At 39.8% G+C, this 26,474-nt stretch overlaps 1 protein-coding gene across 1 annotated transcript in view; it reads left to right on the top strand.

Moving 5' to 3' along the window:
• The window catches only part of scfd2 (sec1 family domain containing 2), a 282,684-nt gene that overhangs the window by 176,674 nt on the left and 79,536 nt on the right, over positions 1 to 26,474 (top strand). The window lies entirely within an intron of this gene.

Genomic DNA, 26,474 nt, shown 5'->3' with positions numbered 1-26,474 from the left:
TAGCCAGAAATCTCAAGATAAACCATGCTTATTTCCAAGCAAAACCACCTCTTTAACATGTCCTACAGTATCTTTACTCAGTGTTTAGTTGGAGTAATAATGCATTGTTGTTAAAATTCACAATTTACACCTAGACATGCCTTTCTACACCATATGGGAATAACCGATTAACATAAATATACACTAAAATTTACAGTGTACATTTCAGCTGTATCAGCCTTATTCACAGCTGTTGATTAAATAATTTTGCTTTACCAAATTGAAATTTTTTGGTTTTATTTGCCATTTTTACACCAAATTATCCAAAAATGTACTTCTAAAACAATGGCACAGTTAGGAAATACCAGAAATACAGCAGATTTTTTTTAAAGTTATATGATATTGCAAGTTTCAAAATGATATAATGTTACAAAAAAACACAGGTAAACTTTTATAGATACCAAAACTCCTATTAAAGATGATGGAAATGTGGGGCATCCATTGATAATTCAGTTTTTTGTGTTTAAAACTGGAGAAGAGAAGTTCAGGTCATTCTGTAGCCTATGGGTGGCGTCAGCGTGTCGAGGTCAGGAATAAAAGTGGTGTTTCTGTACGCTGCCACCGTAGCGCTGGCTTCATCCACCCTGTAATCCACTTTGATGTGGACCTCAGCCCCAGCAGGATGTGATGTTTGTGTAGGAGTGCTGCCCGGACAGAGTGAGTATATGAGTGATCCCGTTTGGACGTGGGTACCCGAGCGCTCGTGTGATGTGCTGCAGTCCAACACGGGGGAATCAAACAGGAAGTAAAGCAGCGATTAGGAGGATCTGACATTAGCAAGAAGTGCTTCCTGTGATAGGAGGCTTCCTGTGAGTCTGTGGGATTCACCACCTTATCTCCACCGCCTCTGACCGTTCACTCCTCTCATTCACCATGAACATAACACACCAGCTCCTTATGTCTCACGTTTATTTAGTCCACTCACAATAATCAGCAGCGACATTTCTACTCAGTTCTTACAGGTTTTGGTTCTGCAGATCTCTGCAGTTGAGTTGGTTCAGCTCTTTATGATCTCAATAAAATGACAGTTTAACAGGAACATGCATTTTCCAAGCTTTAAATTTGGCAATACACTGAAACTAAGTGTGCCTTTATGATCAAACAATAATAGATATTACTAGGCTCTTTTTCTTTAATTGTTGCAGCCAAACATGGTTGATTTCACTGGAGTTTAATCAAAAGTTGCAAGCAAACTGCAATGTTGTGAGTCTCCTTGTGTATAAGATATCATAGTCTTATCTTTTGTTATCACTTTGGCTCTTTTTCTGCACCAAGCTGCAAAATAAAACGTGTAAAAACGTAGAGATATGCACGCTAAGTCAACTATTGCATAAAAGTTGCAACTGCATCACAGTTGATTTTATTACTAAGCTGGTTTCCCTTATGTGGTCTATGTCAGAGCAAACTAGCATGTATCTGACAACTGGAGTTATGTTTAACCACATTTAGCACGGGCATGTGGACCCTACCCACAAGGACAGAAGACTCTTGGTGCTAGCTCTGCTAGTCAAACTCCATTACTTGTAGAGTTATGCATGCAACAGTGCCACAGAATTAGCTGCATTTTGATTAGCCATCCATTCTATAATTTTACAATTACAACTCCACTTCCAAAAAAGTTGGGGCGCTGTGTAAAATGCAATGATTGTCAGATTTCATAAATCCGTATTTTATTCATAATAGAGTATAAACAACAAAAAAGATGTTGAAACTGAGACATTTTATCATTTCATGAAAAAATATTAGACCATTTTGAATTTGATTGCAGAAACACATCTTAAAAAAGTAGAGACAGGGCCATGTTTATCATTGTGTAAACATCCTCTCATCTTTTACAGAAAGTCTGTCTCAGTGTTTTCTGTTGGTGAAAGGTCTGGACTTCGTGCAGGCAAGTTTAGGACTCTTCTATTGTGAGGCCATGCTGTTGTGATGGATGTGGTATGTGGTTTAGCGCCATCTTGCTAAAATAAACAAGGCCTTCCCTGAAAGAGACGATGTCTGTATGATAGCATGTGTGGCTCTAAAACCTGTATCTACTTCCCAGCATTGATAGTTCCTTTCCAGATGTGTAAGCTGCCCCTGCATAGGCACTAAAGCAACCCCATACCATCAGAGATGCAGGCTTTAGAACTGTGCCAGGATAACAAGCTGTATGGTCCCTCTCCTCAGTAGTCTGCAGGACACAGCATGCATGTTTCCAAAAAATAATGTCAAATTTTGATTCATGTGACCACAGAACAGTTTTCCATTTTGCCTCAGACCATTTTAAATGAGATTTGGCCCACATGTGGCTTCTTTGTGTTAGACAGCTTTAAGTTGCATTTGTGCAGTCAGCTGTGTTGATAGACAATGATTTCTGGAAGTGTTCCTGAGCCCTGCAGTGATTTCCAGTACAGAATCATGCCTGTTTTTAATGCAGTGTTGCCTGCAGGCCCGAAAATCACCAATATTAGCCTTCAGCCTTGTCCCTTGCTCATAGAGTTGTCTCCAGGTTCTTTGAACCTTTTGATGATATTATGGACTGTCATGGTAGGATATTCAAAGTCTTTGCAATTTTACATTGAGGATCATTTTTCTGAAATTGTTTCACAATATTTAGAAGCCATTTTTTGCAGGTTGGTGAACCTCTTCCTATCTTTACCTCTGGGAAACTCTGCCTCTCTAAAATGCTCCTTTTATACCCATTCATATTATTTCACCTGTTGCCAATGGACCTGATGAGTTGCAAAATGCTCCTACAGCTGTTTCCAGCCTTTTGTTGCTCTGTCCCTACTCTTTTCAGACATGCTGCCATCAAACTTAAAATGAGCTAATATTTTTGCTCATTTTACCTGCAATGATAGATTGTCTCCATTTCAACAGCTGATAAGTTATGTTTTACTAACATTTTACACTGTGCCCAAACTTTTCTGGAATTTTGTTTGTATTTAGCATTCCCACCTTCATTCCTACGGGCAATTTAAAGTCTCCAATTAACTTAGGCCGGCCACACACTAGACGATTCTTAAATCTTAAACGCTTTTAAAACTGTGGGAGACCACAGGCATGAGGACAGTTTCAAATGATTTTTCATCTTTAATCCTCTGAACGCACACACTAGACGACTCAGCCAGATTGTCAGATCACTGGAGACCACACACCTGCTGACCTGCCTATGACCTCACGTGATCATGTGACTTCAGAAAAAAAAAACACGGATGTCTGTCGATACCGTCTTGCTGTCTCTCCACAACAGGCTGTCCTGACATGCTTGACAGGTGAAGCAAAATCATAGAACAAGGGAAAGACTCAGGAAGAAATCCTGGCTAGAATTAAGGTACAGCTGTGTTTATGGTTGTGAGTGGTGAATGTACGTATGATCAGTCTGGTGACACTACCCGATGTGCTCGCTCTCATTGGTTGTTGTGGGTACTCCATCAGCGGCGCTGCGACCTAGACTCATAAATATTAAACATGTTTGATATTTACGATTCAGGGTCTGGGAGGCTACAACGCGACACGCCCAAACAATCGTCGGAGGGGGCAAATCTTGCCTAAAATCGGGCTTAAAATCCTGTAGTGTGTGGCCGGCCTTACAGAGTGTGTTTGTGGTCTGTGGAAAAATGCCAAACACCCATATGGAACCATCAGTACAGAGGGAGAGCATGCAAACATTCTGACAGGGATTCGGACTACCCAGAATGCTGTGAGGCAGCTTCACTGATCACTGCACCACTCTGCAGCCAAGGGATTCAAGATGAGAGATGCAATTGAATGCTACAAGGCAGCAGGATCATTATTGTTGGAAAAAAAATCTTGTTTACACTTACGATAAGATTAGCTAAAGAATAAGCACTTTCTGTACAAAATCTTTTTAGACTGAAAGTTCTTTAACTAATTTTTCCACTCTGGAGTACTTAGAACCGTGCAGTCTTTCCCTGCACTATTCACTTAGTTTGACGTTATACCGTCTACTGAACTGTTCTTTATTGGCACAATAATCGTCACAGTTTCAAAGAGCTTTCCCTTCTCGTTGAAACTCGTCTCATCCTTCTGCAGCCTTCTCCTCTTCTTCACTGTGAAATTATAATGATTACAATCCCTACCTCCTGCTGTGTCGTTATCTCTTTACAGCAGTTTCACTCTCAGAATCAGTTATAAGATCATGTGATTTTAGCGTGGAAGCAAGTGAAGAAATCTGACACGACAGCTCATCAGAGAGAAGATGTGAGTCATCATCACGGGACAATAGTGTTTGTGTGACGAGTGTGAGTCACTCTGAAATCTATGTGTAAGAGAGAGAGGGAAATCCAGAGATGAAGGGCTAGACGTGCCTCCTTGTCATCTGCTCTGGCTTTATGTGGAACTTTGGGCTTTTAGAGGGAAAAGAAAGAAAATTCCAGATTAATCAATCAATCTGAGGCTGTGCTGCTTCAACATGTGGCTTTAATCTCTGGATTTTGTAGCGTCCCACCCCTCTTTTACCCTTCAGAGTCTTGCGACCATCGAGGACGACTTCGTGGTCGAAAACAAGTCTATTCATCCTAAATCCACACAGATTTGCTCCTCTCAATATTTAATACCATCATGGACCAACGCATCTCTATGGTGGAGTGCAAAAAGTTAGTCACCCAGAAAATGAGAAAAAAAGAGCATGGGTGTGGACAAATTTACTTGATTTATTTAGTGGAAGTAAATCAGCTCTCTCTCACCGGAAAGAGACAGTTTCACTTGAATATCTGAGTCAAAAAAATCAACAAAACCTTAAACAAAATGCACCCAGAGTGAAATCAGGTGTATTTGTCTGATGCAAAGGAAAGGAAACATTTTTTCTGTTGAGAAAAATGTGCTTAAATGAAGCATTTTGCTTTACAATTGTCCTGTACAGTACATAGTGCTTAAAACAAGCCATGACCAAATTTAGAGTAAACAAGGGGGAATATGGAAGTCGACAACCCACATCTGCCATGTTGGCATCGCATTACAATATTTGAATGAATAAGAGCTGACCAAAGAGGGGATGAATTTTCTTCTTTAAAACATGAATTTTCTAACTTGGACACAGAGACCTCATTGCAAATGTGTGGCAGACCGTCACATTTATTCTCAGTTTCTGAAATAGATAATGTTTATCTACTGTTTGCAGGGAAATGTAACTTCACAACAGATGTCTTTATGAACTTGAAGGGGTAGTGAGGCCGACAGCAAGGATGGGAGTAGGATAAGATGAGTGGAAAACTTCTGAGGAGCTTAACCCAGACACTGATGAGCTGCTTGGAAGTAGCGGTAAAGGGATGCAGGATGCACAGAGGAGCTTGACCTGGACACCAATGAGATGAAATGGAGGTAGCTGGGGTGGAGGAGGGTTGCAGCAGTCGCACTGAAACAACAGACTGACTGTGGAGGAGAGAGAACTAATTTTAAAATATGACGGCTGCAGGATGACCTGATTGAGAGAAGCCGTGGCTAAAAGGGATCGGCTCACAGCTTGAGTGAGTAGACGCCGATACCAGCTGATTACTAGAGCAAGAACTGGTGCGGTGAAAGGGAGACAGGTGAGTGAGTGATTACTAATGAATGAAAGGATGAATGGAAATAAAACAGTCTTACGCTAAGCTTCGTTAGATCAATATTGAGCTTCTTTTAAATCCCAGAAGCAGTGACGAACAGGGCTGACTGGCCAAAGTGAGGCCCTAAGCAGACTTTGGTATGAGGCCTTCCTTCCTCCCTTGTGTTGACCCTCCTCACCCAGTATATTCACTCAACAGTGAAGCAATAATAAACACAAAATCTTAACAATTTTTCATTTAGCCTGAGATAGGTACACAAAAGATTCTGAGTTATAATTAAATCATTAACAAGGACAACAAACCAACTGCTACAGACCTGTCTTTCAGCAAAACTATCATCCAAAAAAAAAATCCCTAGAATTATCACTGCCTTTCTTGCTCATATTCCTTATTTCAATAATATGGATTTTTTTTAATTTCCATTTTATTGAAGAATGCTCATCACTGTGCGTTAATCATTTTATCATAAAATTAATCCCAATTTGTAAGCTATCTTTTTACAACTTAGTGATCAATCTGCTGCAAGATTTTGCCCTGTATCAGTACTGTGCCGTTGCTTTCAGCCCACCTCCACCCCAGCATCCACCTGTTGTCTCCAGCTGGGAGATTTAAGTTGTTGTTATCTCATCACTCCTCAAATTCTGCATGTAGAATAAATCTGCAAGGAGTGATTTAGACGCCAAACAAGTTATGTTGCCATAATAAATGCTTGAACAAACTACAACGTGAGATGACTGATGGAAATGACGCGTGATTCCCGGGGAAAGTTTATGTTTGGCTTTATAAACATTACCATGATCATATTGATCATGCAAACACCAGCCTGATGTGCAAAACAATTTGCCAAATTAATCTAATTGCACATTTTTCCCAGTATTGCAATTGAGATTCAATATGTGATTGTTACTAGGTACCTCATCTTGTGTATTTTTTAAGAAATTCAAGCAATAAATCATTCTATATTACAACCTACATTTTGTCAAGCAGCATGATTTTGACTTTTCAGGGGGTGCATGGCTAGAAACCCCCATATTGATAGTTGCATTTATGACAACGTGCATTGAATACACTGAAATTATTCAGAAGCAATTAATCCATAGTAGCTGAATCTGAATAGGAGGGAGCAACAAGCTTTAAGCTATAAAGGAGGAGGCTGGGGTGGAGGAGGTGGAGCTTTGCCAGCAGCATGGTGCATCAGCATTGATGCAAGCGGGGATTAGTGAGTAGTACGCTGTCTTTAGATGGCCCGCTGTGTTGAGAGAAAGAGCTGTGATTGGATGTGGGATCTGGGAGGTAATAATTGGTGTCAGGTGGCTATCAGCCAATCACAGCTAGGGGTGTGACTTATGTGAACTAACATTAAGTTTCATCAATATTAGACTGAATAAACGATTAAAAAAATATATCTAATTGCAACTATTGTTGCTCATATTGCAAATTTGATCTCAATTGTTTTATTAAATGGGGATTATTGTTTTTATGTGACTTGTTTTAATTAAGAAAAACATACATAAAACCCGAAATGGGCAATTATTGTAAACCATTTTATTAAAAATGATTGTCGAATGTTTGCAAGAGGTGCATAAAATCTCTGCAGCTCAAAAAAATGAACGTATTAAACTGGTATTTTGACATATTTCAAGTTAAAGCAATATCATAATGTGTGTGATTTGTAAATTGCAGCATGCCATATTGTGATTTAATCTCATTTGCGATTAATTGCCCAGCCCTACCTCAAAGCGAAGCCCCCTACGTATGACGGGATGCTGTGCATGGTCGACGTATAGGGAGGGGTGGGCCTGGAGACTCATTCAGGGACAAAGTTTAAAAATCTCTCCGAGATATCCTTAGATTTAAGCTTCCTGCATTAACTACTAAAAAGTAGGGAGGCTGCAGTGATTTGCTGTTTTGTAATCATAGTCAGTGTTTCTCCAGTTTCACATTTTTCCCCACAGAAATGTCAAAATGTACCGTCAAGTGTGTCACAATCAGAATGAGAATCAGGGAGGAAAAAAGGAACTGGAACATCTCTGATTAAAATTCAGGCTTTGATAAAGATGTTTTATATCTTGTATTACTCAAATAGTTTTTAAATTCTTCTAATTCCTGTTTTTTATTGAGTTTATTAAGGACAGAAAAACTTTAAACATTTAAAATGTTCTTACATAAAAGAACCCTACTGGAACATCTGTGATTAAAATTCAGGCTTTGATAAAGATGTTTTATATCTTGAATTACTCAACTAGTTTTTAAATTCTTCCAATTCCTGTTTTTTATTGAGTTTATTAAGGACAGAAAAGCTTTAAACATTTAAAATGTTCTTACATAAAAGAACCCTGCTGAAACATCTCTGTAGACATTAATAGTCCTGCTGCGTTGTTTTCAGAGATTGTAACTTTGTCCTAAAGGATAGATTATTGTTGTGTCCAGCCTCAGACTGGTCTGTGTGTGTGAGTCTTTGTGTGTCCTTGTGCTGTGTTGACTGATGAGCTGGTAAACAGAGCGAGCGTCTCAGATATCGCTGCAGTTTATTGCTCTGGCTTCAGATCTGGCAGCTCTGACTTGTTTATTTGGCTTTCAGGTATCAAATGAAAGCCGCAACTCTCTCTCACAATCACATGTGCACAACCCTCCACCACACACAGACACACACGGACACACACACACATGGCTGTGCCCGGTCAGTAATCGCTCTGCAGAGTCAACAAACAGTCATGCATGAACTTGTTCACACAAATACACAACTTATTGTCTGACTGGAACAGAAACTAATCAAGATTTTCTGCTTTCCCACACACGTTAACTCTCTTTATTCACTTTAACAAACTTTTCTCTGCTCATTTCTGTTCAACATACAAACGACATACATGCATACAGACTGAACATACACAGGGCCCCTGGGTTCCCATGCCTCATCCCAGAGGAGTGCATTCTTTGTTTACCTCCACTTGAGGAGTGAGAGCCAGGCCTTCTGAGCCTGAGTCTGGGTTTTTATGTCATGAAGCTGCCTTTCCTGGCTCTGTCACCATGGCAACTGATAGACATGGGACAGATCCAATCTAATATAGGTGTCAAGTTTGATAATAATGCCATTTTTTTTATCAGACATAATACTGCTGATCCATGTCACCACTCCACTTCACAGATCCAGATCACTGGTCCATTAATGCACTGCAGATCAGTTGATTAGCATTTTGCTTGAATTGTTAGCTTTTGGCTAAATCAACATGTCCTTTGAGTGGAAATATTTCACTCTTGAAATTTTTGCCACAGAAGGAATTTCTGCTAACTTGACAAGCAAAAACACCTCTGCCAAGATCAGCTTTTGGTGTAGCTCCTTGCTCGTGTTTATAAAAAGTTCTGCTCAAATTGCCACTGTTCTACAGCTGCATCCGAGCTAACAAGTACCTTAGCAGCAGCCATTGGATACACCAGCAAACCCCACTCGAACAATTGCACACTCATGTCGAAACAGGTTCACAGAACATTGAAAACATCTTTTCTATCATTAAAATCTCAGTGTTGTTTTAAATTCTTCATTTCAGAGAGTAAAATGGTTCAGTTCTGGTGAAACTGCTGCTATAATCACTGCACTACTGGTAGCCATTGCAAATGGCTTTCAGTACAACTAAACCCCATATAACAGGAACATGCAGTGAGTGTAGTCTTTGGAGGAGCATCTCTGTGGCTTTAATAGAAGCTGGGCCAAGATGGTTCAAGCCCAGTCCTTCAGCAACTTCTAACTAACAGCCAAAACAGCTGTTTAAACATGTGTTTTAACTCGTGATGTGCTTGTTTTAAGTCCATGATGATTAAAAAGACAGGCTGTTGTGAGGTAGGAGAAGACAAGAAGGACTAGTACCTCTGCTAAAGCCCCGCTAAATCAGTGATAAACTTTACATTAAAGGTCAGTAGCTGTTGCTTTCAGTGATTGATTTTATCGTGAAGGCCCACATCGACAAACAAGTGGTTGTCAGTAGCAGCTTGACATACCTAAACAGGAGAGAAATGAAACTTAAAGCCACTGGTGTAGTTACAGGTGAACACAGAGTTTAAAAAAAAAATTTCAGCGATTATGTGCTCAGACATGAGCTCAGTTTGCAATCACAGGTTTGTTTTAGGCAAAGAATGGTTATGACTGTCATTATAGTATCTACTAAGAGATAATCTTCTTTTGGGCTGCTACACAGCAAAACCTGCGTACTCAAATTAACACAGTTGATTTAAACAGCACAGAGGGTTGATTTGACTATTTCTGGAGAGTTGGTACCTTAACACTAGTAACGTGTCATTATTGACTCTTTTTGGAGTTAAAAATGGGCTCTAACTAGTGCTACTGTAGCTCAACACTTGTTTTTAGTATTAGAAACGTACTCTCTCAGTGTGACATTTTGAGAAAATGAAAGTTTTCCTTTCATTTTCAATGTAAATTTTAAATTGTTACGATTTAAAAAGTATGTTTTTAATATGTGTCATAGTTTCAAAATCCATTAGATATTGAACATCTGTTGTGTCAAGTCAGGAGTTCTCTGGTAAGGACAGAGTAAAGAGTAAATGCAAAGGAAGGAATCCATTTATATTAATCAGCTCGACTTCCTTTTCTGTGGATCAGACTCTAGTATAGGTGGGAAGTCACTAACTCAGTGGATGCCTTCACTCATGGTTCAGATGTGTCTAATATCAAAAACAATAATAATCCACCTGAAACATGAGCAAATGAATCCCAGCAGTGATAACTGTACAGCAGGCAACATCTAAACACTTATAAATTCATCCAAAAACATCTAAAACACATCTGAACACACATGCATAATGGGCTGTTTATTGCTGTGTACTTTTCTGATATTATGCTGATGATATTCTGCACACTTATGTTCAAGAAGCCCAGAAGTTTCCTCTATTTTGTCAATGGGTATAACATTCAGGTCAGCCTGGTTTCAGAGGTCAAACACAAATCCTCCACTCTGCCCCTCTTCAGCGCGTAATTCAGACCAGCAGAGACCACCACAGGGTCAAGACTACACAACCAGCCAAACCAACATGTGTCACATCCATCAGACACACAGCCCGACTCCTCTCCTCCCTCCTCTCTGCAGCTTTTATCAACCATCTGAACAGCATCATCAGTATCTCTCTGTGTCTCATGAGAGCACAGTTATCACTCTAACACTCTCTCTCTCTCTCTCCACTCACATGGAGGAGGGATCAGAGGTTAATCACGTCTTTTCATCAGCTGCACCACCCTCTCCTCTCTCTGTCCTCCTGCAGTCTGATCACCCTGTTTTATCTCGCTCTGCATACATGTGTTCGAGCACATTTCTGTCCTCACTCCTGGACGATTTGGCGTCTCGTTTTGTGTCTAAACGCAGTAAATAAACATCCCTGTCCTCCCGTCTGCATTGTTTTCTTCTATCGCCTGCCATCGCTCGTCTTTTTTTAATGAAACTCGTTTTCTCATGTTTATTTTGTCTGATTTAATGGGAACCAAGTGTTTTGCTTGCTGTTGTAATATCAGCTATTAAGTTGATGTACGCTCCAATAAAGCTGCCTTTTCTAATTTGATAAGTATGTGAGATTTTAGCAGCATGCTTTAGACTCTGTAAGTGAACTGAAAATCCACCGGCTTAGTATTTTTCCCCTCTGAGTAAAAAAGGAAAGGGCAGCGGGGAGAGATTTCAGTGTGTTACCCCCCTCTGTGAACCCCAAACCTTGACTCAAACAGGAAGTGCTTATTCATCCAGGAGGTGTACATTTACAGAAACCCCCACCTGCACCCTAAAATGGAGATTTTTTGGAGGGGGGGGATGATTGTGAAGAAAAGCAACATTGGAAAGCCATGCTGGGTTTTTAAAGGCTGGTCTGCTTTTAATTTTTAAAGTATGTTTTTAAAGGTTACAATTTTAAAGATTTACAGTGATAATGTCTGATGAGTCATGATCTTTGCTTAAACAGTCATGGTCCAGTCATTGGTCCTCTGATGGGTTTTAAACTTTTGTATCTAGACATCATTCCAGGGAAAAATCCTGATAACCCAGCAGTTTGCTCCTCCAGAGAGAGAGTGGGTGTAAACTGTGAGTAAACGGTGCTTTGGCAACAAACAGAGAAAAGATTGATGACTGCAGACGATGACACTTTGAAAAACAATCCAAAATAAAAGAAACCAACTTAATTTCTTAGATGGAGACAGAGAAAACCATCTGCAAAAGCTCTAAGAACGCAGAGATTCCTGGCAATTTAAGAAGATTTCAGGACGTGCAAGTACTGATATTTTCAGAAAAGTTGCCTTGCACGTCGGTCACTGCAGGAGATAAAGGGTCAAAGATTAGAAAAGGTTGAGGGTTCACAAGTCAATTCACCCCAACTTCACGTACTTTAACATGGGGCTGCAGCAAGGTGCAAACAACAGGGGACCAAGGGGGACCTCTGGCTTCTTTAAGTAAAACTATAGCTTCCCTGAAAGCACAATTTTTCTTTTGCAACGACTTTAACAGAACAGAGACAGTTTCATTTACAATACCTGAATATTATTAGTGGTTATGATTAGTGGGGACAGTAAGGGTAAATAAATGATCCTTTGCCCCTATCCCTGCTGTGAAGCTAGCGCAGTTGCAGAAACATCATTCTAATTCATCCTTCAGAAGAACAGAGGACTGTGAGGGGCAACAAGGAGGACATAAGTCCATCTCTACTGTGATGATAAGACTAGTTCATCAAGACAGACAGTGCCCAGTCAACATAGATCTGCAAATGGCAATCAACCCCCCCTTCACCATACTAATCTGTGATCCCCATACATAGATGATACTAGTGCAGGCCACCCAGGTATACTTGCAGCCATTGAAAAATATTTGCAGCCACCCATGTATATTTGCACCTGCTTATAATATATGTAGCCACCCAACTATATTAGCAGGTACCCAAATAAATTTGCTGCTACCGAAGTATATTTGCAGCTATCCAAGTGTGTTTGCAGCTATCCAAGTGTGTTTGATGCCACCCAAGCGTATTTGCAGTCACCTTAGTATATTTTGTAGCCACCCACGTATATAAGCAGCTCCCCAAGTATATTTGCCGCTACCCAAGTGTATTTGCAGCCACCTTAGTGTATTTTATAGCCACCCAGGTATATTTGCAACTACCCAAATATATTTGTAGCTGTCCAGGTGTATTTGCAGCCACCTTAGTATTTGCATCCACCCAAGTATATTTGCATCCACATAAGTATATTTGCAGCCACCCAAGTATATTTTTGGTATCACCCAAGTATATTTGCAGCCACCCAGTTATATTTGCCACAAGCCAGGTATATTTGTAGCTGCCCAAGTATATTTGAAGCCACCCAAGTTGTGTGGAGGGGAAGTATATCTGCTGAACATTTTTTTCCTTTTTTAAAGTCTGTACAGTAAACATTTTGAACAAGAGAGGCATCCACTAGTATGTCTCTCCAGTAAATGCATCATTTTAGGTGTGACCAGTGTTTGGTTAGTTATTCAGAAAAAGTAATCTATTACACATTACTAGTTACTTTCCAAAAAAGTTATGAGTTATATTACTTATTTACTCACAGCTAAAAGTGACTAGTTACACTTGAAGTTAAATTACATTTTAATACTCCATCTCATACATAATTTAAAAAAGTAGGGACCGGGCAGCTAAAGGCTAGAAAAGTAAGTGGTACTAATGAGAAACAGCTGGAGGAGCATTTTGCAACTAACTATGCTCCCCCTTCCATAAATGAAGGTGGAGAATTGCTTGTGAGTGTGGAAACCTTCTCATGGCCATGGGTGTGTTTTTGGTCATTTGTTTCTCAGTCTTGTCCCTTTAGAGCCTCCGTAGGCTTCATTGTAGTCAGTGAAAATTAATGGATCTGTTGTTGCAGCTCTGATGTCGTGAACAGACCGCAGCCATGTGTTTAGTTTTCAGAGTTCCTCAGTGCATCAGAATGATTTTCATGATCAAATTTGTCAGACGTTGGCGTAGGGAATGATATTGTGCCATGAGTTAGCCCCCGTTACGCCACAGTTCGTTAAAGATAACCCCGGCAGAGGGGCTGGCCTGCAGCCACGCCTCTTCTCCAGCTCCTCATCAGCACCGAGCTCTGGGTTAAAAACCGCTGGGACACACTCAGAGACTCACTCTGGGAATCACTCAGGGCTGCTGTGCACATTATCACATTAGCATACTTCCTGGTGAGCGGGATTGAACATTAGCCACCAGGCTTCCAGGCTCTCTCCCCCACTGATCTGACGCTCACCTGCTGTAATGTGAATGTGTTCGGAAGCTTCATGATCTCCGTATTTCATAAATCTAACAGCTTGTATCTCTGTCTGTCAAGACAGGGTCTGTGTTAGTGAGCAGTTTCATTTCCACTGCAGTACTTTCATATGACAGATTTATTGTAAAGTACGTCAAACTAACAGAAAAGGGCATTTATGCACAGTAGATGTATAAAGGATGGTGTAGGTGAGGATATGGAGTCATGCAGCATGCTTTGACAGCTGTCTAGAGCTGTAGACAAACCAGGATTTAAATTCCAGTTAAAATTACACTCAAGTGTTGGATTTCTGGGACTCAGTGCCCCAAATTCAAGAGCATTGAGTCAAAGAGATCCAATGCTGGGTATGTTGCTGTTGATTGGTGGACCCATAGTGTAAAAATAAAATTAGAACCCCATTACTAACATGTTGGAGCTATTGTGGTAAAATGGACTAAAATAATGGTTTGCATGTTTGCAAGTAATCTGGATATCAAAAACACCTATCAGGCAAAATAACTGAACTCTGAGTATTGAGGTACAAACACATACAAGTGTCTTTAGAAAGGTGACACTCTGAAGTTTCTTCCCAAATGATCAGACCCACTATAGCTAATGCATGTACCAAGAAATATTACAACAAAAACATATATTTGTCACATCTGAATTTTTATAGTGAAATGGAGGTCTGTTGATGACTAGGGTTGGGGTTTGTTTGGAATTTTTCCAATATCGAATAAAAATTTTCAAAAGAGTACCAGTACCTAAATGGCAAATGAATCTATACTTAAAGAAGGATAAATGAAGAATGATTCATTTCAAAAATTAATAATAATTGCACAGGCAACTTTAGATGTATTATTCTTTTACTAATAATTCCCTTTACTTTGAAATACATTTTTAGTTACTTTTTTTAACACACTTTTAAAGCTGTTAGTCACAGGGGTGTCAAACTCAATCACAGCAGGGGCCGGGTTCTGGATTCAGGACTAACCTTAGGGCCTCACCTTTTTAACCATAAACTGTCAACCTTGTTTCACCAGTAACGTGACAAAATACTTAGCACTGATGATAAAGATTTTGACATTTAAAAAGTTAGTAAAGTTAGTAAAAGTAAATTTATTAATTTAAAAAGGTCAAAACATGAAATAGAAAAATATTTTTTTTAATGGCAAATATATTAGAAAACAGTCAAAAATCCGAGTTTAAAAAGGTCAAAATATGAAATAAAATTTATAATCATAAAATTAAAAGTCAAAATATGATTCAAAATTTAAAATTGTGAGTCTAAAAGTTAGATCTATGGTATTATGAACTCAAAATTTGGAGTTGAAAATATGAGATAAAATACAAAATAATTGGTTTAAAAGGTCAAAATATCATTTAAAAATTAGGATCATGAATCCTAAAGCTCAAAATATTATATGAGAAGTCAAAATTATGAGTTGAAATGCTCAAAGTATGAAATTAAAATTCAAAATCTTACTCTTTCTTCCATAAACGGTGTTTGGGAAAGGGCAGAGCCTTTGAAAAAAAACTAGGAAGGTGATTGGAGAAACGTTCTGTCTGTCACATCTTTACGGGCCAATCAGAGCAACAAAACACATGACATAGCCGCTACCGAGGAGTAAACTCTGTAGAGAACTGCATAACACAAACCATGGCGACTGTAGACCCATGGACCCAAACGGTTCGGACGGGAGCTTTACAAGGTTACAATATTGGTGCATTTAACTTCAAAATCTCCCAGTTATTCCCAAGCGGCAACCTCTGGTCCTGAAAAATGAAGCCAATGTGGAAGTGCAAAAAATTGCAATACCGTGAGTCTCCACTTGAGGCTAGCTGCAGAAACACCAGAAGTCCTGTCAGGACACCTGTTAAACAGCTGGTTTTTACACGAGAAATAAACTGGTTTACAGCCTAATGTCTTCTTGTGCTCTCACTGTACAGGGGGTGTATTTTTTTGTACCACAATGGTTTAGATTATATTGAGGATAAACCTCTCTGCGCACTGATTGGTGCATCTCATTTGATTGACAAATAGCTGAACAGGCAGAAGCTACATTTCTGTCAACCAGAATGCTAGCTAGCTAGCTGAAAGGAAGTTCAGCTTAGTGGGCGGGCCGTTAGGTTGATCCAAAGTTCGGTTGAGACCATGATTTCAAAATAGAGGCCACCACGGATTGGCTTCAAGAGCTGTTTGAGTCTGCCTATTGTAAGGAGAATAGGACTGACATCACACCAAGGTTATAATAGTTTTGGATTTTTCAATAGTTTTAATTTTTATTTCATTTTCACTTTCTTTTTTTAATTTCAGTTTAGTTTTAATTAGTTTTTACTGCTGGTTTGTTAGTTAAGTTTTTATTTTGCAAAAATGCTTCGTTTCAGTCTCGTTTTTATTAGTTTTAGTGTTAGTTTTAGTTTTTTCGTATAGATGTCAGGGCTGACGGAACATCAAACCTTTTTAAAAAACATTTTCAAGCAGGCTACTCTTCACTTTTAATTTTATTTATTTAAAGATGATGTTTGAATACAACTCCAGACATAAAACTAACACTGTATGAAGTCTTGACCAATCAGTTCAGGCAATTTTACACTCCCCAGACTGCCAGTCAATACAGTTGCATCAAAGACTAAAACTAAGGATAATATGTGTCCGTTTTTATTTTAGTTAGTTTTGTAAGCGCACTATACAGTTTTAGTTAGTTTTCATTTTTTCGGTAAAGCTTAGTTTTGATTTAGTTTCAGTTATCTAAAATGATTTTTAAATTTTAGTTTTAGTTATTTAGTTTTAGTTAACTATAATAACCTTGCGTCACACAGGCTTTGTCCAATTCTTTCTACAGTCTATGGTTTTTCCCCCAGGGGAGCATGCCCCCCAGACCTTCCTAGAAGATTCGGGGCCCCCCATCATAGTCTCCTCCACCCTGGCAGCCGTGTGTTTATGAGCTGTTAAAGGAGGCGACATCAGGTTGGTAATGCTTTAAGCTCTGCACACCCTCATTGGCTCCTGCAGGTTCTCCATGAAAGGCGGTCCAGTCTGGAATCCTAAATATTAAACATGATTGGTATTTGTGAATCCAGATCGCACATTCAGTATTTAAGACAAACCTTAAATCAGCCAGCTTTTGTTGCTGGGGGCGAAAAAGTCAGAAAGTCAGACTTAAAAATATCAAGTACATAGCTAGCCCAAGTGTGGAAATATCTCCAGTTTTCTGTACCTTCACATTTTTAACTTGGATGTCCTTCTAAGAACTCAGAATCATATTAATTAAACGAATAATATTTTATTTTTCAGAAATGTTTGCACAAAGATGTCCTGAAAAACCCCCACACAGGCTGTAATGGGCCTTAATAAGGTTTATTTACCTCAGTTCAACAAAACAAATCCAGCAAATCTTTGTATTTCAGGCATATTTCTTCTGATCTCCCTGAGGATACGCGCGTTCCTCCTCCTCTGTGCATTCCCGTTTCAAACATTGTTTGCTTCTGTATCAAACCAGCAGCTCCTCCGGCTCCACCATATGCTTCATGAGAGCGTTGCCAGCGATGTTTTAATTACATCTCCTGACAGTAGGAGTGTGATTAAACAGGAGCGGAGCATTGTGTGGATTTTCAGGATTCTAACTTTGACTTGTGGAGTTTATTAAGCTGTTTGCACACATGGAGACTGCTTAAAGTGTGCTTATTTACTTTGCTGAAAGAGTGCGATGAGTTATTTAATCCCTCTCTTACGTCTGCGAGGTAAATCTGAAGCTCCGGCTAGCAGTGAGTTAGCGTATCAGCGCACCAGCAGTAAACAGGTGCCTGCAGAGAGAGTTATGATACATGCAGTGCTCTTACCTAACATGCTCTGTGCATATCCTGAAGGCCTGGCAAACCTCTGAATACATTGACTTCCTCATGAAACACGTGCAGAGCAGATTTTAATACTTTATATACGGGGATGCACTGCAGGGTTGTTGACAAGCAGAAGTATTTTTGGACTGAAATGTGGAAAATCTTTGTGTTCAAACCTGATTAATTGCTGATTTTTAACAGAAACAAACGCTAAAACATGTAATAACTGGAAACATTTGGATTCATATTTTGAATCAGTGTTTGGCACTCATCCTCTCGTCTTGTGTTTCTCTTTACTTCTTCCTTCTCTGAGGGTTATGTGCAGCTGTTTATCCTCAGTGTCTGTCTTTAATGCCAGCCTGTGTCCACTCTCATCGTTGATTAGAACACTGTGTGTTTTTATAAAGTAGGACAGGCCTTCATTTTCATCTGTTATTACCAGTCTGCAGGTCACAGTTTTTATATAAGGAGCTGCACCTCCCAGATGTGGTTTATAAAGACGCTTTTCTTGGACGGTTTAACACGTTACACCCAAGAGTTAGACCAGTAAAATCAGCCCTACAGAAGTAGTTTGAAACAGAGAAAGTTTGGTTTGATGAAAGGAGAAGATTCAGGAGGGAAAGCTGTCAAGGTTGTTTATTTGCTCCTGCAAAAATATGATTAGAGCGATGTTCCTTATGATCAGTATGCTGCCCATGCATCCATTAGCTATAGCCTAGAACGCTCATGTATGCTCCCTTTTCTAGATAGATCCATGCATTTAAATGATACTAACTGCCCACATCCTCATGTGTGCTACGTGGTCACCGTCTCACACAGATCTGCAAAACTCTGTTCATGCTGCTCTGTTCATCCTCTTCCTTGTGTAAAAGATTAGAGGTCACAGTGGCGTTGACCTTGCAACCCCAAAACCAAGTCAGTTCATCTTTGAGTCTGTGTGGACTTTGAGCAAATTTGAAGAAAATCTCTTAAAGCAGGGGTGTCAAACTCAAGGCCCAGGGGCCAAAACCGGCCCGTGGTGCAGTTATACCCGGCCCACCGGATCATATGATATTTTTATTAGAACTGGCCCACCAGTATGAGGTCTGCAGATTTCCTCCAGTATAAAAATGTAAACTTAACCTTGATGACTTATAGTATCCTTGTTGAGTCATATAAATTAGAAAAAGTAAGCCGTATAAATAATCTGATTAAAAGTCAGGAATGTGAGAATGAAATTTATGTTTTTGATTATATTATATGTTTTCAATTTTGCATCTCACAGTTATGACTAAAAGTTATGGTTTTGACTTTTTATTTCATATTTTAACCCTTACATCTCATTACTTTTACTTTTTATCTCATATTTTTACCTTTTGGAGTCATAATTTTAAATTTCAAATCCTATTTTGACCTTTTCAACTCCTAACTTTGACTTTTTTATAATCTTTTTTTACCTTTTATAATCATAATTTTGACCTTTATCTGATATTTTGACCTTTTTCAACCCCCAACTTTCATTTTGATGTCATTTCTTGACCTTAAAAACTAATGATTATTAATTTTATTTCACATTTTTGAGATTTGAAAGTCATGATTTTGATGTTTAACTCATATTTTGACTGTTAAAAATCATGATTTTGAATTTTATCTCAGTTTTTGACTTTTAAAATTAATGGTTTCAGTAATGTTTCTCATATTTTGCCTTTTAAAAGCATTATTATGACTTTAAATGTCATGTTTTTACCTTTAAAACTCATAAGTTGGACTTTTTATCTCAGATTTTGAGTTTTAACCTTATCATGTTCACCTTTAATCGCAAAATTATTTATCATCACTGCCGAGTTTTTTACCCCCCATAATTCATTTCTGATGAAAATAAGGTTGGCTTTTTATGGTTAAATATTGACCCTGTTAGGCCCTCAGGTTAGACCCAAGTTCAGAATTGGGCCCCTGCTGTGATTGAGTTTGACGCCCCTATCTTAGAGTGTTCCAGAGAGAACATGTTTGAAAGAAGAGGCAGCCCTGGAACTAAACTTTGAAATGTCTTTTGCATCTTTGACCAGCACCAGCTTTGATGGAAATAATAAACTGTCTGTTTCTAGATTGAACGAATTAAAAGCTTAGGAAATATCTTAGCTTCAAGTAAATAGAGGCCTGGCCTTTATTTCAAGTTATAAAGTATCTAAATTTTCTAGACCAGTGGATCTCAACTGGTGGGTCTGGACCCCAAAGTGGGTCACAGGGCTGTTTTTAGTGGGTCTCGAACTGGTCCCAGGACAAGAAGGATATAGCAAAATATCACTGACATTGAAGCCCTAGGCAGAAATCTATCCGTATGATTTATTTTGCAGGAAAATGAGTAAATTCTGATTGTTTTCTTGATATCTTCTCTCCTTTATCCTTCTATCTTAGATGGAAATATTTTCAAGAAATTTAGTTTTTATAGAGTAATGTGTAAATGTCTTATCACCTTTCAAAAAAAAAAAACCCAACCAAAATATGTTAGAATGGTGAAACGTAGTGACATAAAATGTTTGCATGCATGTCCTGCCAAAGTGTTAGCCAGTTCAGCCACTTGTTGTGTTCCTTCCAAGGTCATAATTTCAACATTTTTCATTGAATTAATAAAAAGAAAATCAGAAATTTGGGCTCTTTCTTCACATTACAGTAGGTCAGGGGTGTCAAACTCAAGGCCCGGGGCCAAATCCAGCCCATGGTGCAGTTACACCCGGCCCACTAGATCATATCATATTCTTATTAAAACTGGCCCACCAGTATGAGGTCCGCAGATTTCCTCCAGTATAAAAATGTAAACTTAACTCTGACAAATCAAAATATCCTCATTCAGTCATAAAAGTTTTAAAGTGTAGAGAGCAGGAATAATCAGAAAAAGACAGAAATGTGGCAAACAAAATCAATTACTGTTTTCTTGTCATATTTTTAATTTTGTATCTCACAATTATGACGTAAGCTTGAGATTGTGACTTTCAATTTAATGTTTTTACCTTTCAATTCACAATTTTGACTTTTTATCTAATTTTTGACCTTTAAAATTCACAATTTCAAAATTTAGGTCATATTTTGACCTTTTTAAACATATTATTTCAATTTTTCTGTCATTTTTTTTACCTGTTTAACTCCTACCTTTGACTTCTAATCCCATATTCTGACCTTTTAAACTCATGATGTTGACTTTTATTTTATATTTTGACCTCTGAAACTCGTGATTTCGACTTTCTCGAAAGCGTTTTGACCTTTTGAACAAACAAGTTTGACTTTTTATCTCATATTTTGAGCCTTTAAACTTCTCATTTTTACTTCTTTTATATCAAAATCTCTTTTTTTTTTGTAATTATTGTTGGTAAAAATGAGGATGACAGTTTCTGGTTGAATATCAACCCTGTTAGGCCCTCAGGTTCAACCTCGATTCAGAATCCAGGCCGTGCTGTGATTGAGTTCGACACCCCTGCAGTAGGTGGTGGGTCCTTTGGCTGGACCATTAGAGAACCACTGTTCTAGACCACCTGTGGACAGCCATTACTTTGATGTGCTGAACACAAACAAACCGCAATGAAACAAGATATTTTTGTATCAATTTATCCAACTAAAACAGTTAAACACGCAGAACATCTCAACCATGAACCCTTTGTCACTTTTAAAAATCCAAATTACTTCTTTCCTCATTCAGTTCAGGCTTTCAGGCTTTTTCCAGGATGGTTGTGGCAAAATGTTGTCTGATCTCATGGCTCAGATCTTTCAAGGATTAAAAATGGGAGTATTGGGACATTATTCCTGTGTAACACATTACATATCCAGAATGAGCTAGTCTGAAAAATGCTCCAGTAAAGTCGTCTGTGGCTGATTGAGCTGTTTGTCCTCTGACATCACTACAGGCTGATTTCGGTGTCAAGATTACATGAAAGAAATGGTATCAGATTTTGATGAGGAGCTTATTCCTCACTGGGCATAGGAACATTTCATCTCTATACACTCCTTTTTTCTCCTGGTCTTTCTGGTAGTCAAAGCTGTTGTTGGTGTGTGTTGACATTAGGGAGGTTCAGTTTTAAAGAAAATCAAGGGGGGCTTAGCTTCTATGTCATAAAAGCAGGAGGGGAGTAGACAATATGCACTATATATACACTATATTGCCAAAAGTATTCGCTCACCTGCCTTGACTCACAAATGAACTTAAGTGACATCCCATTCTTAATCCATAGGGTTTAACATGACATCGGTCCACCCTTTACAGCTATAATAGCTTCAACTTTTCTGCGAAAGCTTTCCACAAAGTTTAGGAGTGTGTTTATGGGAATTTTTGACCATTCTTCCAGAAGCACATTTGTGAGGTCACACACTGATGTTGGATGAGAAGGCCTGGCTCTCAGTCTCTGCTCTAATTCATCCCAAAGGTGTTCTGTCGGGTTGAGGTCAGGACTCTGTGCGCCATCCACACCAAACTCTCTCATCCATGTCTTTATGGACCTTGCTTTGTGCACTGGTGCACAGTCATGTTGGAACAGGAAGGGGCCATCCCCAAACTGTTCCCACAAAGTTGGGAGCACAGAATTGTCCAAAATCTCTCGGTATGCTGAAGCATTCAGAGTCCTTTGACTGGAACTAAGGGGCCAAGCCCAGCAAACAAGCCCGCACCATAATCCCTCCGCCACCAAACTTTACACTTGGCACAATGCAGTCAGACAAGTACCGTTCACCTGGCAACCGCCAAACCCAGACTTGTTTATCAGATTGCCAGATGGAGAGGCGTGATTTGTCACTTCAGAGAACGCGTCTCCACTGCTCCAGAGTCCAGTGGTGGCGTGCTTTACACCACTGTATCCAATGCTTTACATTGCACTTGGATGGCTCGAATGCAGTAGTTGTCTCGTCAGGGTCTCCTCTCAGAAGACAAAATCCCACGTGGAGAAAATGCAATGAAGTGCTGTAAGCTCTTATAAAGGTCACTTTCATGGACACCCTCCCTTGTCTATTGTTAAATCAGTGGTTAAATGGTTCTTGACTTCCGTCTGTTCTTACAGAGGTGTAGTAGGTATAATCATAGTTACAATATAGTGGGTGTCCCTTTTATCATTTTACCCCCAGCCCCTCAAACACCCTGAGTCCGCCCCTGTTGCTCACATTCATGCAGGCTTCTTGTGTTTAAAGCACTAAAATTTAATTTTAACTTCTATTTTTGTGAGGTTTTTTTTTGTGATTCAGTTCAAAAGGGCAGAAAAGGAGAAAAACAGTGAGGAGGAGTTAAAAGAGGACAGAAACAGGCATCAGGATAAGAGGAGGAGTGAAAGTGACTCTTTTTTTTTTCTCCTTAGAATGAGGTTTCAGAGTTGGTGCCTCACATCTGGGCCACAAACGCTCTCCTTTATCAGAGACAGAGAAGTTGGACAGAAAAACAACAAAAAAAGCTGCTGATGTCCCTCAGGAGGGTGAGAGAAAACAGCTCCATCATGGCAGTGTGTGGCTGATGGATGTGTGTGTTGAAGGGTTTATTGAGCAGTGTTAGAGCACTCCCTAGTGACCGTGAGAAGAACTGCATCATTAGTGTTTGTGTGAAAGAGAGCAGACAGCAGATGAGCTCAGATCTGGTCTCTCTGATCAAAGCTGAGCATGCTCCCCTCTGTGCGTTTGTTAAAGCGACACCAGAGCTCTTCTCCACCACACTCCTCGCCACTTCTCACGCCAACGGCAGCCGAAAACGACATTTTTTCACCCAAATAGGAGGCCTGTGACAAAGACCAGATGTTTCTGCCAAGAGAAATATGTTAGCGCTTACACAATATTTGCTCAAGAGTTGTTTTTGAGCCTCGGATTTCTCGTTGCAATATGAAGTAATACTACAAAAAACTCCATCCACAGCCAGAAAACAATCAAGATGTCTGTCCAGCTGTGTGGACGGGCCCGGGACGAGCTTGTAACACACTCAGAGCTCGGAGCGCCGACAGTCCCAGCGACATTCCTCAGACGGCCTTTGAAGTTTTGTGGCGTTTCCACGTCTGACAACACGACACGTGCGTTTCACATCACAGCCGAGCAACATGATAGAGCAGACACAGAACATCATCTTCAGGTTACATGAACCTCCTGTTTGTGTTTTCCTCCTCAGTGTCTGTTTGTGTGTTTTCCTCCTCAGTGTGCCTGTGTGTGTTTTCCTCCTCAGTGTGTCTGTTTTGTGCATCTTTACGTGTCTGACTGTGCACATGTGTTTATGTGCTCTTGTGCACCACTGCAGCTTGTAACTCTAGCCCAGCATGTTGCTCCGAGGAACGCCGCAGATGTTCAGATGTTTCTCCTTGGAAAACAAACATAACAGAGGCCATGTTCTGCAGAACAGACTGGGAGACTTTCAGAATAAGAGCTGGATCCTTATCAAACTCTCTTAGAGCAAATTTGGGGCAGGTTGTCCATAAAGTCACCCTGACATGTTTTTTCACACATGCATGACAGTGAGAGACTTTCTCTGTTGGGGTAATGGTCAGGGGGGTCAGGAGGTCAAACATTATGTAAAAAGATGCTGAAATAGTGCTATAAATTCATTCATTCTGCTTTATATCACTGCTACATATAGTTAGAACTATTCTCAGTCCCAGCAGAGTAGCAGATACTAGTGTAAAAAAAGACAATGTAGTTTCATTTCATGCATTAGAAAAGCACCAGTTGCAATGTAAAAAAAACATCACCGCCCCTTCCCATCTTCTTGTGAATTCTCTGTGTCTTGACTCCCAAATATCTCAGACTCCTGACTGGTCATTCGCTATATTTTTAGCTTATCAAGCCACTTACAAAGAGGTTGAAGTTGCATCTGAGTTTGTATTTCAGCAGTAAGTCTTGCTTTTCTTTTACACCTAAAGGTCTTGTTGCTGCCCTTCTTATGCCTTTGAATGATTATGGAGATGTTTTTATGCGCGCATCCAGGGACATACACTATGTAGAATTCGCTCACCTGCCTTGACTCACATATAAACTTAAGTGACATCCCATTCTTAATCCATAGGGTTTAATATGATGTCGGTCCACCCTTTGCAGCTATAACAGCTTCAACTTTTCTGGGAAGCTTTTCCACAAGGTTTAGGAGTGTGTTTATGGGAATTTTTGACCATTCTTCCAGAAGTGCATTTGTGAGGTCACACACTGATGTTGGACGAGAAGGCCTGGCTCTCAGTCTCCGCTCTAATTCATCCCTGTCTGGTTGAGGTCAGGGCTCTGTGCAGGCCAGTCAAGTTCCTCCACACCAAACTCTCTCATCCATTCCTTTATGGACCTTGCTTTGTGCACTATTGCACAGTCGTATTGGAACAGGAAGGGGCCATCCCCAAACTGTTCCCACAAAGTTGGGAGCATGGAATTGTCCAAAATCTCTTGGTATGCTGAAGCATTCAGAGTTCCTTTCACTGGAACTAAGGGGCCAAGCCCAGCTCCTGAAAAATTCCCCCCCTCCACAAAACTTTACAGTTCGCACAATGCAGTCAGACAAGTACCGTTCTCCTGGCACCTACCAAACCCAGACTCGTCCATCAGATTGCCAGATGGAGAAGCGCAATTCATCACTCCAGAGAACGCGTCTCCACTGCTCTAGAGTACAGTGACGGCATGCTTTACACCACTGCATCCGACGCTTTGCATTGCACTTGGTGATGTGTGGCTTGGATGCAGCTGCTCAGCCATGGAAACCCATTCCATGAAGCTCTCTATGCACTGCTCTTGAGCTAATCTGAAGGCAACATGAAGTTAAGAGGTCTGTAGCTACTGACTCTGCAGAAAGTTGGTGACCTCTGCGCACTATGGGCCTCATCATCTGCTGACCCTGCTCCATCATTTTATTTGGCCTACCACTTGGTGGCGAGTTGCTGTCGTTCCCAATGGCTTCCACTTTGTTATAATACCACTGACATTTGACTGTGGAATAATTAGGAAATTTCCCAACTGGACTTCTTGCACAGGTGGCATCCTATCACAGCACCATGCTGGAATACACTGAGCTCCTGAGAGCGAGCCATTCTTTCACAGATGTTTGTAGAAAAAGTCTGCATGCCTAGGTTCTTGATTTTATACACCTGTGGCCATGGAAGTGACTGGAACACCTCATTTCAATTTTTTGGATGGGTGAGTGAATACTTTTGGCAATATAGTGTAGCTAGGGATTTTGGGCCCCATGAGGGAAAATTACACAGGGTCGCTCTGAGCCGGCTAGCCAAACTACAAATATCTATGCATTTGAATGTATCTTTGAACCGTAATTCCCCCATTTATGAGCAATATTTTTACTATGGTTAATTACATTTACTTTTATTATTTTACAGTGCTGGACTAAGCCATTTGGAAATTTTTAAGGGAGGAGCAGGCCCCCCCAGTATTATTTTCACTCTATTTGACACAAGTTTGAGTCTACTGACTGATTTGTTTAGCTTTTGTTTTCACTTTGGATTCAGTAATGGCACTGATTACTGAGAATAAATAAATAAAAACTCACTTCATTACAGGCTTCTCAAGGGCCCCTCCCAACTGTAGGCCCAGGTAGTAAGTACCCATTTCCCCCCCGTGCTACGCCCATGCGTGCATTTTCTCAGTGCCTTAAGTCTTTGGATCTTAAGGTTCATTACTCATCTAAAGACCCTGACTCATCATTGTATTCTGTGTGATTGAGTCGACTGGACGTCCTTTACCACCTGTAGACAAAATCATCAGCATGTTCTTATTTATAAGGCTCTACTCAACCTGCATCCCTCATAATTGTGTGATTTTAGTTATGTTAAGCTAGTCTCTGCTCTGTGACTTTGTCACATGGCTTAGTTTTGGTA

This window comes from Cheilinus undulatus, linkage group 7 (genome assembly GCF_018320785.1).
Source record: "Cheilinus undulatus linkage group 7, ASM1832078v1, whole genome shotgun sequence".
Taxonomy (NCBI): Eukaryota; Metazoa; Chordata; class Actinopteri; order Labriformes; family Labridae; genus Cheilinus; species Cheilinus undulatus.
This window is presented reverse-complemented; position numbering and strand designations above follow the sequence as displayed.